Source organism: Diprion similis, chromosome 6, assembly GCF_021155765.1.
Source record: "Diprion similis isolate iyDipSimi1 chromosome 6, iyDipSimi1.1, whole genome shotgun sequence".
Taxonomy (NCBI): Eukaryota; Metazoa; Arthropoda; class Insecta; order Hymenoptera; family Diprionidae; genus Diprion; species Diprion similis.
In genome coordinates, this window is record NC_060110.1 from 2,447,310 (window position 1) to 2,465,638 (window position 18,329).

Below are 18,329 nucleotides of genomic sequence, written 5' to 3' on the forward strand. Positions count from 1 at the left end.
AAATGAGAATAATTTGTTGGAAGCAGTTAATTTATAATGTCCACGTGTAGCGTACGAAGATAAAATTTGCGTTTATTGAACATAGATTTAACATCTTTTACTACGAACTTATGTAACCCATTTGTCATTCGTGAAGTTTACTATGAGTAGAGAACAATAATTCACATAAATCAATCCACTGTATTGAATATATCATGACATATTCGAAAATTTAGTATCAGATTCTTAATCGAGGAGCTGTAATAGCCCAAGGTCGCACATTTTATACATACTCGTGCACATATTCAACATCAAAAGAGTTTTATTCTCATGAACCAGTCTGCCATATTCGATCGGCTATATTGTATTTTCTGATTTGAAATTCTTCATCGGTGACCTCACAAACGCCCGTAAAGTTCAGTTTCTGCAACTCGACGTGAATGTAACTTTCAGAAATCACTCGGGCATATTGGATCTGCCATTTTGTATTCTGCAAATTAGGTAACAAATTCTTAATCAGCGACGGCAAAAACCCACTTTCGTGGTTGAATTCCTACAACTCTTTCAATTATCCGATCATACAAATTATTTGATCATTAAGCAACGATGTTGCAATATTGAGGGCTTGGCGTCAAAAATTATTCGTAACATCTCCCAAAAAGTTACAAGAAAATCTGTATACAAGCAAAGAGTTCTGTAATTTCATTTCACGGGCATCCCTTTTGCGCAACCACCTGTTGGAGAACTCTTCTATGTTATTTAAGGTCCTTAAATATCTTTTGGCCTGAAATGACTTGAAAGAGTAGATTTAATATTAAAAGATAACGGACGTTTTTCTGTAGAGCGTTCAATTCCCTACAAAAATACGCTACAGTCATATTAGTATACTGATACGTTCAAGAGTTGTAAAATTTCAAAGTTCAAAGACATTTCTTTTCACGTCATTTGAATGGGAAATAGAAAATCGCAATGGGGCACCTCTAAATATTGATATTAAAAGCTGGAACTTGTACGGCAACTGTTTTTAGTCATTCGGAACAATATTTTCAACCGTAATTAGAAGAAAAAAAATATGGTCGATATTTTTTATACAGTCTATTTTACATGTATTTCCATCACAGGTCTTTTAGATAAACCTCATATCGAATCGATCAGTGCATCATCTAGTTTCAAGCGTTTTCTTAAAAAATCACCGACGTTCAGAATCCATGCAGTGGATCAAGAGTTATAGTAGCGTAAAGTCGGCAGATCGAAGGAATGCTACTAACTGTTTCTTGATTAGTCCGGCGGGACGGTAGCAAGTTCAAATTGCATATTTTATCGGTTAATGTACATCATCCGCGTTTTACTCGATGTGACATTTATTTATTACAAATATCGATCAACGTTTCAGACTTGCCCCATTACTTGAACCCGAATTCCTCCACGCAAATTAAAATTTCGTCCGCATAACATGCAGCTACTGAAAATCGAACTATGGGTTTTGCGATTAACCAGTGGTAGCAAACGATGTCGATAATTCTACCATCACGTCGATGATTTTCCAATCATTTCCGTCATTTTTACATCCAGGGGGCCCAAAATCCGAAAATTGAGATTGAAAGAGATATAAGATATGATCGCGATGCGCTACACCGCAATGCTTTGCAGAGCCACCGGCAAATTTCTAACTGTAACTCAGGGTGCCTTCATATTCAAAATTATATAAATATTGCGGAGATTTGGCGACAGCAAAGTGTTGCTGAAATGCGTTGACGTGGGATAAACGACTCCAACATCGCCAGCAAGATGTGTCAGGTTACGTATCAGCTGAAGAAATATGTCGGTATGGATTATTTGTGTTGTGAGGTGAATATTTGACTTATAAAGAATGTATTACCGTAACTAGAGCACTCACCACGTTTCTGCTGGCAGTCAAGTTGTTCAAAAAGTACCGTTTCAAATAAGCGGTCCAATCTTCTTTGTTTTTCACTTTATTCTCATATTGCGAAATTTTCGGTAAAATTGAGTCAATTGATTTGAAGACCTCTCTTGCTGTTTCCGTGTTACTGCAGGTTCCTAGGCATGGGCGAAAAAACATAAAAGATCACGGGTGTAACTTGAATAGAAAAATGTATTAAAACACTTTATTAAGTTCATGCTGCTAATGGATTGATGCACAACGTGGATATGTGATATGTGTACTAGGTTTGCTCAAATATCGTTATTCTCGGAATTTTTGTTCCCGCGGCCTTACACATCTCGAAGTATTCTCAAAAAAAAAAAAAATAACTCTCAAATCCCAGAATCTTATCATTATTCCAAGTTCTGCCCGAGAGCCTTCGAATTTTCCCATTCCACCACACAATACAGAATCTCTAACGCTTCCCGGCTATTGTTTGTAACGTATTGATTTTTGCGTTGAAAAGATCTCAGACTTGGTAAATGCCTCACTTTCAGTTGTAGGTATTTAATGCAAATTCGAGGGGGCCTGAAAAGATTTTTCATTTACCGGGAAAATTGCAAGGCCTTGAGCAGAATGTAGAATTGAGATAGAAGCCGGGAGTTTCGGTTTTATTCTTCCTGTTACAAACATCGAAGTAACCCCGGGACTCTACACGTGGGTACCTCTAAACCCACATAATTCTGACGGCCTGCTATAATCATTTTTCTTACTTTGTTTAATCGAATTTTCCACAGTAAAAAAATTATATTAGGTTTCCCTCGCACACACTATTATATTCTACAGCCTTCCAGCTTTTGATTGAAAAAAACCTTGTACGACAAACAGTCCATTAGCAGCGTTGATTTGAAGTTGCGGAGTGCGTGTAAACCGTGTGTAGGTTATTTTTTTCGTACGGATAGTTTGGGGTCCTAGGCTTAATGATGTTTTAGTTCATAGCGGCAGAAACGTTCGAAAATGATCACCTATACATATGTTTAATTTCTCATCAAGCACATGTAATATGTCGACTGGATTTTTTCAACTGTCTTTCTATTCTATGACTTACGCTCCGCGAAAACGACCCCTCTTCTCGGTCAAAACCACACATCGACGGTAGATCGCGGCTTTTTTCAGCCGCAATTAGATTCGCAGGTTTTTTGGAAATAAAAGCGTCTTCTCCACGTGGTTCAACAACCGGGTTCCAGGGATATTTTGATATTATTTTAAAGTTTTAGAACAGCCATGTTGTGCTTACAAGCTGCGAAGCGGGTAATCCTCTAAGGCAGTCGACAAGGAGAGTGGACGAGTTTGTCGGACAGCCGAAATGCTTGCCGACTTGAAATGAATTCCTTTTGCAAATGGCCGGAGATTCCATCGTTGCCAAGGTCAATCCGGATCCACTTTGGGTTATGTATTTGTGAAATAGTCCTGCGAATCGAGTTCAAATTGTGCTTTGTAACTTTAACGTCTGTTGAGGTGGTTGAAAGCCGTAAATCACTCACGCAAGCCGTTTCGAAGATGTGCGGAACAAAGATAGGCTATAGGATCATTTCACACACAGATTCCATGGGAAACTCTGGAGAGAGAGCTTAGAGCGGACCTCAATTGAATGCCAGAGAAATTTTTGCCACGGCGTATCAAAAGAAATTTGGTTTCTCGACACAATTCTTTCTAAACCCGCACATCAACTCCCGGGGTGCAAAATATTCTTGGTGGAATTAAATAATCCAGATTATTACTACGCGAATGTACTGTTCCCAGTGATGTGGCCGGGTGACTAAACACAGCCATGAGTCATTGTGCCCTCATTTTGTATGTACATCACAACACCTTATGGATGCTATAACCCAGCTTGATATTGACAATCTTGGAACACCAGAAAACAAATCGCAGAGCTAGCAGAAGTTCACAGTTAATTGTCTTTTTCCTCAAGTCGAGAGTGAGACGAAATTCAGGAGAAAATGGAATTTAAAATCCTTCACTGATGAGTCGAATGAAATGTCAGTCAGGCAAAGTAAAATCACGATGATTTTGAGAGCTTTATGAAAACTTGATTGATCCACATTATTTCACATACAGTCGTCTTTGTGAAATTGAAAAGTTGAGAAAATCTCGCATAAGAAATATCTACGCCGAAATTATGCGTCGGAAAAATGATTGTCAGTAAAGTACACGAATGTGTATCGTTTATATTTACCTTGTAACGATATATATTGTTATTGGCTTTTGTGCGTTAAAATTATAAATACGTTAAGCCGAATCAACAATAATCAACAAAATATATGTATGAATAAAAGAATAAATAAGTAGAAATAAAAAGGACAGAGACGCGATGTAAAAGGGCAATAGCCAATCAAATTAAATATATTGTAAAAAAGATAAAAAAATATATGTATAAATAAAAAAAATCATTCACACACACACATAAAAATAATGTAAAACAACACTTAATGAAACATAAATGATTTTAAAAGAATGACACAGTTTCATTGGAATAATCCTTGTCTCGTTATAACTTATCTTTCGTTCTTGTCACCGTCTTGTGTCGTCGAGTCGGTCCGTATTATTTTTATTAATTAAAAATGTAAAATCCAACAGGATTGTCGAGATTATAATGTTTTTTTCGTAGATGATTGAATAAATGTTGAGTGCTCTCGAGATTATACCGTGAGGTTGCTTGGTCAAGCTTAAAATAGATAGTCGTGCTCTGTATGACGTCTATGGACCGACTGCCAATAGGCCGTGAACCTTAACGTGTCGCACACATACACTTCAAAATTCGTTTCGTATACTACACCCAGGTTCTTATACCTTCCACTGATATCGCCCAACCATCAACGAGTCTGGCGCTCTGATATTCGAATCTCACAACCTGAATACATCAAACTTTTCATACGCGACAGTCGCGTCTCTCAAACACTTAATTTATTTATTCGAAGTTTTGTACAGTCAACTTGGAGCTGCAAATATTTTGGAAATATTTTTAATCACTTTATTTTTGGTTTCAATCATTTCAAGAATGTTTCAAAGTGGATTTTTTTTTTTTGATTTGTTGGACAGTTTTAAAATTATGAATTAGGTAAATTCAATGTCTCTAGTTCTTACGATATCCGAAAAATTCTGAACCACTTTCCTCTCTGATAGATGTACGTTGAAGATATGTAAAAGGCTGAACCTATTTTATGAGTTTTTCTCAAGATTTGGAAGCGGTTATTGGGTTTTGACTAATAAAAATTACGCAGGTGCTTGAATAAATGTAAAAATGAATAATGATTGTGAATTAATTTCTGCGCTACCTCCGTCAACAACTTGACTACTTTGTAGTTTTTAAGATCACTAATGATTATAAGTCGACTTTTCAACACTGGTGCTGATAAAAACTACACAAGATTCTCGTTTTTGACCTGTCAAAAGGAGGAGGAGACAGATGCATGTGCGCAATCAGCGACTTTTTGACTTCTGTGCTTTTTGCACTCGTCAAGAAATCCCTATTTTATGCGTACTTGTCATGAAAATAACTATTATCATGAGGTTCGTTGCAAATTGACTGGAATGAAGAATAAAAGTCTTGTGAATTTGTTCATAATATTAATAAGGTGTTAACATTGTCTTTCAGTAATACAACTTTTAGGAACGTGCCAAAAAATAGCGAAAAAAATTGATTCTACCTTCTGTATAATATTGACGTGCTTATCAAACCACATTTTCTTTCTCAACTGTTTAAATGCTCAACATTGATCATTGTTAATTCTTCGTTCTTCAAAGTGCTAAAAAGACGAGGAAAAATCTTTTTCTTACAGAGCAAATTTTGCAATGTTGAGAATTACATAAATAATATTATTGAAAAATCAATCGTTTTTCAATGACTGATTTCCAAGGGGAATAATCCGCTGGCTTTCGAATCATTAAATCCTGTTTCCAACGCAACGTTATCCGTAAAGTCAATTTTCATCCTGTCAGCTGTACGTACTACATACCTACATGTGTGAGGACGATTCGAAATTGCGGTTGACATGGAACTGTAATAGACACGAAATAATACTTCCAGTTGAACTGTTACGTCGCTACGTTGCCGAAATACATAGTTATAATCTGCTATTCCGCATCAAAGGAAGTTGAAGCGAGCATAGCTACATATTTCTCTGTTGCACATTTATTTAATTTCAAGAAGTAACAATTGACTATATAATTGTCATGTGTACGACATGTGGAGTTGAAACAGTGGAAGAGGCTGTTTAGAAGAAAGATGCGATTTATAGCCGCCTGCAGATCCATTTGTCACACACTACAATAATCCTCATCATATGAATACATCTTTTTTGAAATTGTAACGAATGTAATAAATTAGATAATGATGTTAAGATTATAAAATATGTTGTCTCAAATTAATAATGAAATAAAATAAACACAGGAAAAGAAATGGATATATGTATAAATAAGTATAAATAAAAGTATAAAAAAAATATAAATAAAAGAGACAGCAACACAAAATTAAGGGCAATAGCCAAAATCTTTAAAATATGTATGAAGAAAAAAAAAGATAAAAAATATATATATATATCTAAAAGAAAAAATCATTCACACGTGCATACAAAATAACACCAAATAATAATAAATAATTAAAAAGAACGACAAAACTCTGTATCAAAATCCCTTTTTGGTGATAACTTATCTTTGTGGTTTGATCTTGGCTTTTTTTGTTTGGCTGTCGTCGTAGAGTCGGTCCTTGATCCTCTATTCAATAATATATATATAGGTAGCCCAACAGGGTCGTCGAAATGAATAGATAAATTAAATAATTGTTAAAAGTACAGCAAAATGAATATAGAAAAACTTGCTTGGCCAAACCTACATATGCTGTCTTATTACTGTCACGTTCGCGGACCGACTGCCTAGGTGACCCGTCTACCTAGGCCTCTTAGCCTGTGTCTAGTACACACACTTACAAAATATTTATGACAAATGCGCATGATAGATTTTTATTATTGTTAAGCTGAAAGCGTGTCAACTCGAAAAGTAGAAACACGTAGTCTTGGAATTTGATATAGATGTCAGAAAAGCTTAAATGATTGGTTGCAAAATCTCTCGAAAGCTTTGAGTCTTCTGTGTCGAATGATGCATTGCTCGTCGTTGAGAAAAATTAACAACGCTAGTTATTACCAGCGATATGTCGGAAACATGATTTGTTTGCAAAACTATGCGAAAAATCTGAGAAACAACAAAAACCTGCACTCATAGTATTGCTCAAACCTCGACTCAAACTAATGAAATTGAAAATCTTAAAAAAATCTTGAAACACTCAGCTTTTAGGAGTTTAGATCTGCAAATACGTTACTTTGGAAACGGGTGAAGCCAGACAAAAACCTGTAATCCAAAATTTGCAAGGAAATCGAAACTATTTCATCACGCTGTCATGACATATAATATATGTATGTAGTTCCACAAAGAATATCAATCGCTGACTGAAGATAATGTTTTCCTCAACTTCTCCATAGGTTTGTGGATTTATTTCATCTTTCACAAGTATAATTTTATTCCATATTGCAACAAGCCAATTTGTAACTCATTCTTTATCAGTATAAACTGCGTTACTTATTTTGCAATTTACAATTCTCTGGACGTATCGATTGCAACATTCAGCAAACCTCAGGATCGACTTTTTACGAATAACAATTTGAAGCTAAAGAGTGTTTTATTTAACGTTCAAAATAAATCCTTGTTATCAATTTGAGCTATTTTCTCCTTTTGATGCTAATTCTGTTTGTGGCCGTCCATTCTCTGCGTGGAGAATTGGAGTCTAAATATTTTTTCCTCAAAAAAGTAACCCACTTGGATTTTTGGTGAAAATGTTAATTTATCTTACAGATTTTAAATGCTGCTAGGATCGATTCCCTGATGCACTATATCGACGTAATCTTGCGAGAGAAATTGGTTGCGTAGTCTCGACCCGCTGCGAACTACAGATTGAAAATAATGGCCAAAAAATATGAAATTTGAACGAGTCTGTTAGAACGAAGGGTAAGGAAATTAGTGAATTCACAGCTAGGAAGTTTCGTTTCAGTTCCGTTTCAGTATATTTGTTACGGCTTAATTCTAGTACAAGTGTTCGGGTGTCAATTTTTAATACGTAAATCAGTCGCTGAATAGTAAGACACATATATTTTCATTTATTGATGAAGCATGTAATAAAGTGACTTTCTAAAAGTATTCTCTGATATTTTCAGTAAAAAATATGAAGAAATCGGCTGATGACAGCAACTCTTAGTGGCCGCCTCTGAAAAAAGGTGATTTGCGGTAGACACGAGAACTCATTACTGGATCACCTGGTATGGAAAAATTAAAAAAATTTAATTAGTTGATAAGTTTTTCGAGGTAACGCTGTCAAGTTTTTTTTTCTCATTTTTCGATTTTTGCTAGCGCTTAGGAGTAAAAACGCCAATTTTTACTCAAAAGTCAACAATTTAGCGGTTATAAAAATGACTTAATACTTAAAAAAAAAAACTCGAAGGCTTTACCTCGCTGGTAATGTGTAGAAAGAGTGTGCAAAGTTCAAAAAAGACGGGTGTAGTAGATTTCGAGTGTCAGTGTCCACCGACTTTGGAAACGCAAGTTGTAGGAAAATCAGGTTGAAGATTTACACGAGAAATGAAAAATTAAACATCAATAACCGAATGTTTTGTTTCTTTTTAGTTACACGAAATTATCAACACCACGTCCATACAATAAAAGGCTTTCACCTTGGATGTCTATTCATTCACGTTTTCACATTGACATTCGTGCTGCTCATGAACTATGGAACTTATGGAAAAGACAGGGACTTGAAACGCCCTATCTCCGTCAGTTTTTTGTTGATTGATTTGGAATTTTAATGCAAGAATCTTGAATATGATGCAATCATCTGATCAATTTTTAATCTTAAGGCGAGAAGTATATGATATAGTGATTATTGCAGGTTGTAGTGTATGTGAGGTTTCGCCGTGCGCATGGACGCAATGTAGATACCTCCGCAGGATACGATATGTATGCACGTGACGTGGTAGTTTTACATGTAACTGGAATTGAAATTGGTAAATAAACATTTTTCTGTGTGTTTCCTTCGTATTTGCTCAACATCGCTAATATCATGTTCTGTCTGCGTTGCTCTACAACCAATTCGTCAGGATGACGTCACGGATATCGATTTTGAGACAAAAATTTGGCAAAATCAGAGAAAAAAAAAAATCTAGGCTAGCCCCTTTGGACTTTAAGCCGAAAATCCGACAGCTTTGATAAATGCTGCAAACAAGTCTTTGATGCACTATTCCGATGTGATTTTGCAAAAAAACATAGATTAAAGACGGTCTCAATACGCTGGGAGCAACGCCTCATGACTGACGACCGAAAAACGAAACAGTTGTTCTGTCTCTTGTCCCGCTGCTGTAATTAGTGAGGTCTTTTCTTTACTGTTCGTTCTACACGTCATTTCATGTGTTTTCTAAGCTCCGGGAGGTCCAGTTAGTCTGGAAAGGGTCGAACAGATCGATTCAACGACGAGAAGTTTTAAGCTAGAGAAAAAACTAGGGCTAGCCCCTATAGGCTTTCTGTAGAAATAAGCGATTCGCAAAAATGCAAATAAATATTCTATAATGCCTTAGTTCGGCGTCATTTTGCAATAGGAATCGATTGGACGCAGCCCCAATACGCTGCAAGCAACGGATCAGAAGTGACTGCCGAAAAACAAAAGACGTATATTCTCCATTTTTTTGCTGTTCGTCTTTGTTTTGCTGTGTTTTCTGAGTTCCTGGGGGTCGAATTACTCCGGAAATGGTCATACAAATCGATTCCGAGACGAGAAATTTTCGACTCCGAAAATGAGCAAAAAAGTAAGGCTAACCCCTTTGGATTTTTACCAAAAATTTTGACGACTTTGAAAACTCCTGCAAATGATTCATTAGGGCACTATTCCGACGTAATTTTGCGAGAGAAAACGATGAGGCGCAGTCTCAATAGGCTGCGGGCAACGCATCAACAGTTACAGCCGAAAAACCGTGAATTTTCGTGGTCATTTCTCTGCTGTTGGTCCGACGCTCTTTTTGCTGTGTTTTCTGAGTTCCTGGGGGTCGAATTACTTCAAAATTGGTCATACAAATCGATTCCGAGACGAGACATTTTCGACTCCGAAAATGAGCAAAAAAGTAAGGCTAACCCCTTTGGATTTTTACCAAAAATTTTGACGACTTTGAAAACTCCTGCAAATGATTCATTAGGGCACTACTCCGACGTAATTTTGCGAGAGGAAACGATTAAGCGCAGTCCCAATAGGCTGCGGGCAACGCATCAAAAGTTACAGCCGGAAAACCGTGAATTTTCGTGGTCATTTCTCTGCTGTTGGTCCGACGCTCTATTTGCTGTGTTTTCTGAGTTCCTGGGATCGAATTACTCCGGGAATGGTCATACAAATCGATTCCTAGACGAGAAATTTTTGACTCCGAGAATGAGCAAAAAAGTAAGGCTAACCCCTTTGGATTTTTACCAAAAATTTTGACGACTTTGAAAACTCCTGCAAATGATTCATTAGGGCACTATTCCGACGTAATTTTGCGAAAGGAAACGATTAAGCGCAGTCTCAATAGGCTGCGGGCAACGCATCAAAAGTTACAGCCGAAAAACCGTGAATTTTCGTGGTCATTTCTCTGCTGTTGGTCCGACGCTCTTTTTGCTGTGTTTTCTGAGTTCCTGGGGGTCGAATTACTCCAGAATTGGTCATACAAATCGATTTCGAGACGAGAAATTTTCGACTCCGAAAATGAGCAAAAAAGTGAGGCTAACCCCTTTGGTTTTTGACCAAAAATTTTGACGACTTTGAAAAGTGCTGCAAATGATTCATGAGGGCACTTTTCCGACGTAATTTCGCGAGAGGAAACGATTCAGCGCAGTCCCAATAAGCTGCGGGCAACGCATCAAAAGTTACAGCCGAAAAACCGAAAATTTTCGTGTTCATTTCCCTGCTGTTGGTCCGACGCCATTCTTGCTGTGTTTTCTGGGTTCCTGCGGGTCGAATTACTCAAGAAATGGTCATACAAATCGATTCCGAGACGAGAAATTTTCGACTCCGAAAATGAGAAAAAAAGTAAGGCTAACCCCTTTGGATTTTTACCAAAAATTTTGACGACTTCGAAAACTTCTGCAAATGATTCATAAGGGCACTATTCCGACGTAATTCTGCGAGAGGAGACGATTAAGCGCAGTCCCAATAGGCTGCGGGCAACGCATCAAAAGTTACAGCTGAAAAACCGCAAATTTTCGTGGTCATTTCTCTGCTGTTGGTCCGACGCTCTTTTCGCTGTGTTTTCTGAGTTCCTGGGGGTCGAATTACTTCGGAAATGGTCATACAAATCGATTCCGAGACGAGAAATTTTCGACTCCGAAAATGAGAAAAAAAGTAAGGCTAACCCCTTTGGATTTTTACCAAAAATTTTGACGACTTCGAAAACTTCTGCAAATGATTCATAAGGGCACTATTCCGACGTAATTCTGCGAGAGGAGACGATTAAGCGCAGTCCCAATAGGCTGCGGGCAACGCATCAAAAGTTACAGCCGGAAAACCGTGAATTTTCGTGGTCATTTCTCTGCTGTTGGTCCGACGCTCTTTTCGCTGTGTTTTCTGAGTTCCTGGGGGTCGAATTACTTCGGAAATGGTCATACAAATCGATTCCGAGACGAGAAATTTTCGACTCCGAAAATGAGCAAAAAAGTAAGGCTAACCCCTTTGGATTTTTACCAAAAATTTTGACGACTTTGAAAACTCCTGCAAATGATTCATTAAGGCACTATTCCGACGTAATTTTGCGAGAGGAAACGATTAAGCGCAGTCCCAATAGGCTGCGAGCAACGCATCAAAAGGTACAGCCGAAAAACCGTAAATTTTTGTCGTCATTTCTCTGCTGTTGGTCCGACGCTCTTCTTGCTGTGTTTTCTGAGTTCCTGGGGGTCGAATTACTCCAGAAATGGTCATACAAATCGATTCTGAGACGAGAAATTTTCGACTCCGAAAATGAGCAAAAAAGTAAGGCTAACCCCTTCGGATTCTTACTAGAAATTTTGACGATCTTGAAAAGTGCTGCAAATGATTCATTAGGGCACTATTCCGACGTAATTTTGCGAGAGGAAACGATGAGGCGCAGTCCCAATAGGCTGCGAGCAACGCATCAAAAGGTACAGCCGAAAAACCGTAAATTTGCGTGGTCATTTCTCTGCTGTTGGTCCGACGCTCTTTTTGCTGTGTTTTCTGAGTTCCTGGGGGTCGAATTACTCCGGAAATGGTCATACAAATCGATTCCGAAACGAGAAATTTTCGACTCCGAAAATGAGCAAAAAAGTAAGGCTAACCCCTTTGGATTTTGACCAAAAATTTTGACGACTTTGAAAACTCCTGCAAATGATTCATTAGGGCACTATTCCGACGTAATTTTGCGAGAGGAAACGATTAAGCGCAGTCCCAATAGGCTGCGAGCAACGCATCAAAAGGTACAGCCGAAAAACCGTAAATTTTCGTGGTCATTTCTCTGCTGTTGGTCCGACGCTCTTTTTGCTGTGTTTTCTGAGTTCCTGGGGATCGAATTACTCCAGAAATAGTCATACAAATCGATTCCGAGACAAGAAATTTTCGACTTCGAAAATGAGCAAAAAAGTAAGGCTAACCCCTTTGGATTTTTACCAAAAATTTTGACGTCTTTGCAAACTTGTGCAAATGATTTATTAGGGCACCATTCCGACGTAATTTTGCGAGAGGAAACGATTAAGCGCAGTCCCAATAGGCTGCGGGCAACGCATCAAAAGTTACAGCCGGAAAACCGTGAATTTTCGTGGTCATTTCTCTGCTGTTGGTCCGACGCTCTTTTTGCTGTGTTTTCTGAGTTCCTGGGGGTCAAATTACTCCGGAAATGGGCATACAAATCGATTCCGAAACGAGAAATTTTCGACTCCGAAAATGAGCAAAAAAGTAAGGCTAACCCCTCTGGATTTTTACCGAAAATTTTGACGACTTTGAAAACTCCTGCAAATGATTCATTAGGGCTCTATTCCGACGTAGCTTTGCGAGAGGAAACGATTAAGCGCAGTCCCAATAGGCTGCGGGCAACGCATCGAAAGTTACAGCCGAAAAACCGTAAATTTTCGTGGTCATTTCTCTGCTGTTGGTCCGACGCTCTTTTTGCTGTGTTTTCTGAGTTCCTGGGGGTCGAATTACTCCAGAAATGGTCACACAAATCGATTCCGAAACGAGAAATTTTCGACTCCGAAAATGAGCAAAAAAGTAAGGCTAACCCCTTTGGATTTTTACCAAAAATTTTGACGACTTTGAAAACTCCTGCAGATGATTCATTAGGGCACTATTCCGACGTAATTTTGCGAGAGGAAAGGATTAAGCGCAGTCGCAATAGGCTGCGGGCAACGCATCAAAAGTTACAGCCGAAAAACCGTGAATTTTCGTGGTCATTTCTCTGCTGTTGGTCCGACGCTCTTTTTGCTGTGTTTTCTGAGTTTCTGGGGGTCGAATTACTCCAGAACCGGTCATACAAATCGATTCCGAAACGAGAAATTTTCGACTCCGAAAATGAGCAAAAAAGTAAGGCTAACCCCTTTGGATTTTTACCAAAAATTTTGACGACTTTGAAAACTCCTGCAAATGATTTATTAGGGCACCATTCCGACGTAATTTTGCGAGAGGAAACGATTAAGCGCAGTCCCAATAGGCTGCGGGCAACGCATCAAAAGTTACAGCCGGAAAACCGTGAATTTTCGTAGTCATTTCTCTGCTGTTGGTCCGACGCTCTTTTTGCTGTGTTTTCTGAGTTCCTGGGGGTCGAATTACTCCGGAAATGGTCATACAAATCGATTCTGAAACGAGAAATTTTCGACTCCAAAAATGAGCAAAAAAGTAAGGCTAACCCCTTTGGATTTTTACCAAAAATTTTGACGACTTTGAAAACTTGTGCAAATGATTTATTAGGGCACTATTCCGACGTAATTTTGCGAGAGGAAACGATTAAGCGCAGTCCCAATAGGCTGCGGGCAACGCATCAAAAGTTACAGCCGAAAAACCGTAAATTTTCGTGGTCATTTCTCTGCTGTTGGTCCGACGCTCTTTTTGCTGTGTTTTCTGAGTTCCTGGGGGTCGAATTACTCCGGAAATGGTCATACAAATCGATTCCGAAACGAGAAATTTTCGACTCCGAAAATGAGCAAAAAAGTAAGGCTAACCTCTTTGGATTTTTACCAAAAATTTTGACGACTTTGAAAACTCCTGCAAATGATTCATTAGGGCACTATTCCGACGTAATTTTGCGAGAGGAAACGATTAAGCGCAGTCTCAATAGGCTGCGGGCAACGCATCAAAAGTTACAGCCGAAAAACCGTGAATTTTCGTGGTCATTTCTCTGCTGTTGGTCCGACGCTCTTTTTGCTGTGTTTTCTGAGTTCCTGGGAGTCGAATTACTCCAGAACCGGTCATACAAATCGATTCCGAAACGAGAAATTTTCGACTCCGAAAATAAGCAAAAAAGTAAGGCTAACCCCTTTGGATTTTTACCAAAAATTTTGACGACTTTGAAAACTCCTGCAAATGATTCATTAGGGCACTATTCCGACGTAGCTTTGCGAGAGGAAACGATTAAGCGCAGTCCCAATAGGCTGCGGGCAACGCATCGAAAGTTACAGCCGAAAAACCGTAAATTTTCGTGGTCATTTCTCTGCTGTTGGTCCGACGCTCTTTTTGCTGTGTTTTCTGAGTTCCTGGGGGTCGAATTACTCCAGAAATGGTCACACAAATCGATTCCGAAACGAGAAATTTTCGACTCCGAAAATGAGCAAAAAAGTAAGGCTAACCCCTTTGGATTTTTACCAAAAATTTTGACGACTTTGAAAACTCCTGCAGATGATTCATGAGGGCACTATTCCGACGTAATTTTGCGAGAGGAAAGGATTAAGCGCAGTCGCAATAGGCTGCGGGCAACGCATCAAAAGTTACAGCCGAAAAACCGTGAATTTTCGTGGTCATTTCTCTGCTGTTGGTCCAACGCTCTTTTTGCTGTGTTTTCTGAGTTTCTGGGGGTCGAATTACTCCAGAACCGGTCATACAAATCGATTCCGAAACGAGAAATTTTCGACTCCGAAAATGAGCAAAAAAGTAAGGCTAACCCCTTTGGATTTTTACCAAAAATTTTGACGACTTTGAAAACTTGTGCAAATGATTTATTAGGGCACTATTCCGACGTCATTTTGCGAGAGGAAACGATTAAGCGCAGTCCCAATAGGCTGCGGGCAACGCATCAAAAGTTACAGCCGAAAAACCGTCAATTTTCGTGGTCATTTTTCTGCTGTTGGTCCGACGCTCTTTTTGCTGTGTTTTCTGAGTTTCTGGGGGTCGAATTACTCCAGAAATGGTCATACAAATCGATTCCGAGACGAGAAATTTTCGACTCCGAAAATGAGCAAAAAAGTAAGGCTAACCCCTTCGGATTCTTACCAAAAATTTTGACGATCTTGAAAAGTGCTGCAAATGATTCATAAGGGCACTATTCCGACGTAATTCTGCGAGAGGAGACGATTAAGCGCAGTCCCAATAGGCTGCGGGCAACGCATCAAAAGTTACAGCTGAAAAACCGCAAATTTTCGTGGTCATTTCTCTGCTGTTGGTCCGACGCTCTTTTCGCTGTGTTTTCTGAGTTCCTGGGGGTCGAATTACTTCGGAAATGGTCATACAAATCGATTCCGAGACGAGAAATTTTCGACTCCGAAAATGAGAAAAAAAGTAAGGCTAACCCCTTTGGATTTTTACCAAAAATTTTGACGACTTCGAAAACTTCTGCAAATGATTCATAAGGGCACTATTCCGACGTAATTCTGCGAGAGGAGACGATTAAGCGCAGTCCCAATAGGCTGCGGGCAACGCATCAAAAGTTACAGCCGGAAAACCGTGAATTTTCGTGGTCATTTCTCTGCTGTTGGTCCGACGCTCTTTTCGCTGTGTTTTCTGAGTTCCTGGGGGTCGAATTACTTCGGAAATGGTCATACAAATCGATTCCGAGACGAGAAATTTTCGACTCCGAAAATGAGCAAAAAAGTAAGGCTAACCCCTTTGGATTTTTACCAAAAATTTTGACGACTTTGAAAACTCCTGCAAATGATTCATTAAGGCACTATTCCGACGTAATTTTGCAAGAGGAAACGATTAAGCGCAGTCCCAATAGGCTGCGAGCAACGCATCAAAAGGTACAGCCGAAAAACCGTAAATTTTTGTCGTCATTTCTCTGCTGTTGGTCCGACGCTCTTCTTGCTGTGTTTTCTGAGTTCCTGGGGGTCGAATTACTCCAGAAATGGTCATACAAATCGATTCTGAGACGAGAAATTTTCGACTCCGAAAATGAGCAAAAAAGTAAGGCTAACCCCTTCGGATTCTTACTAGAAATTTTGACGATCTTGAAAAGTGCTGCAAATGATTCATTAGGGCACTATTCCGACGTAATTTTGCGAGAGGAAACGATGAGGCGCAGTCCCAATAGGCTGCGAGCAACGCATCAAAAGGTACAGCCGAAAAACCGTAAATTTGCGTGGTCATTTCTCTGCTGTTGGTCCGACGCTCTTTTTGCTGTGTTTTCTGAGTTCCTGGGGGTCGAATTACTCCGGAAATGGTCATACAAATCGATTCCGAAACGAGAAATTTTCGACTCCGAAAATGAGCAAAAAAGTAAGGCTAACCCCTTTGGATTTTGACCAAAAATTTTGACGACTTTGAAAACTCCTGCAAATGATTCATTAGGGCACTATTCCGACGTAATTTTGCGAGAGGAAACGATTAAGCGCAGTCCCAATAGGCTGCGAGCAACGCATCAAAAGGTACAGCCGAAAAACCGTAAATTTTCGTGGTCATTTCTCTGCTGTTGGTCCGACGCTCTTTTTGCTGTGTTTTCTGAGTTCCTGGGGATCGAATTACTCCAGAAATAGTCATACAAATCGATTCCGAGACAAGAAATTTTCGACTTCGAAAATGAGCAAAAAAGTAAGGCTAACCCCTTTGGATTTTTACCAAAAATTTTGACGTCTTTGCAAACTTGTGCAAATGATTTATTAGGGCACCATTCCGACGTAATTTTGCGAGAGGAAACGATTAAGCGCAGTCCCAATAGGCTGCGGGCAACGCATCAAAAGTTACAGCCGGAAAACCGTGAATTTTCGTGGTCATTTCTCTGCTGTTGGTCCGACGCTCTTTTTGCTGTGTTTTCTGAGTTCCTGGGGGTCAAATTACTCCGGAAATGGGCATACAAATCGATTCCGAAACGAGAAATTTTCGACTCCGAAAATGAGCAAAAAAGTAAGGCTAACCCCTCTGGATTTTTACCGAAAATTTTGACGACTTTGAAAACTCCTGCAAATGATTCATTAGGGCTCTATTCCGACGTAGCTTTGCGAGAGGAAACGATTAAGCGCAGTCCCAATAGGCTGCGGGCAACGCATCGAAAGTTACAGCCGAAAAACCGTAAATTTTCGTGGTCATTTCTCTGCTGTTGGTCCGACGCTCTTTTTGCTGTGTTTTCTGAGTTCCTGGGGGTCGAATTACTCCAGAAATGGTCACACAAATCGATTCCGAAACGAGAAATTTTCGACTCCGAAAATGAGCAAAAAAGTAAGGCTAACCCCTTTGGATTTTTACCAAAAATTTTGACGACTTTGAAAACTCCTGCAGATGATTCATTAGGGCACTATTCCGACGTAATTTTGCGAGAGGAAAGGATTAAGCGCAGTCGCAATAGGCTGCGGGCAACGCATCAAAAGTTACAGCCGAAAAACCGTGAATTTTCGTGGTCATTTCTCTGCTGTTGGTCCGACGCTCTTTTTGCTGTGTTTTCTGAGTTTCTGGGGGTCGAATTACTCCAGAACCGGTCATACAAATCGATTCCGAAACGAGAAATTTTCGACTCCGAAAATGAGCAAAAAAGTAAGGCTAACCCCTTTGGATTTTTACCAAAAATTTTGACGACTTTGAAAACTCCTGCAAATGATTTATTAGGGCACCATTCCGACGTAATTTTGCGAGAGGAAACGATTAAGCGCAGTCCCAATAGGCTGCGGGCAACGCATCAAAAGTTACAGCCGGAAAACCGTGAATTTTCGTAGTCATTTCTCTGCTGTTGGTCCGACGCTCTTTTTGCTGTGTTTTCTGAGTTCCTGGGGGTCGAATTACTCCGGAAATGGTCATACAAATCGATTCTGAAACGAGAAATTTTCGACTCCAAAAATGAGCAAAAAAGTAAGGCTAACCCCTTTGGATTTTTACCAAAAATTTTGACGACTTTGAAAACTTGTGCAAATGATTTATTAGGGCACTATTCCGACGTAATTTTGCGAGAGGAAACGATTAAGCGCAGTCCCAATAGGCTGCGGGCAACGC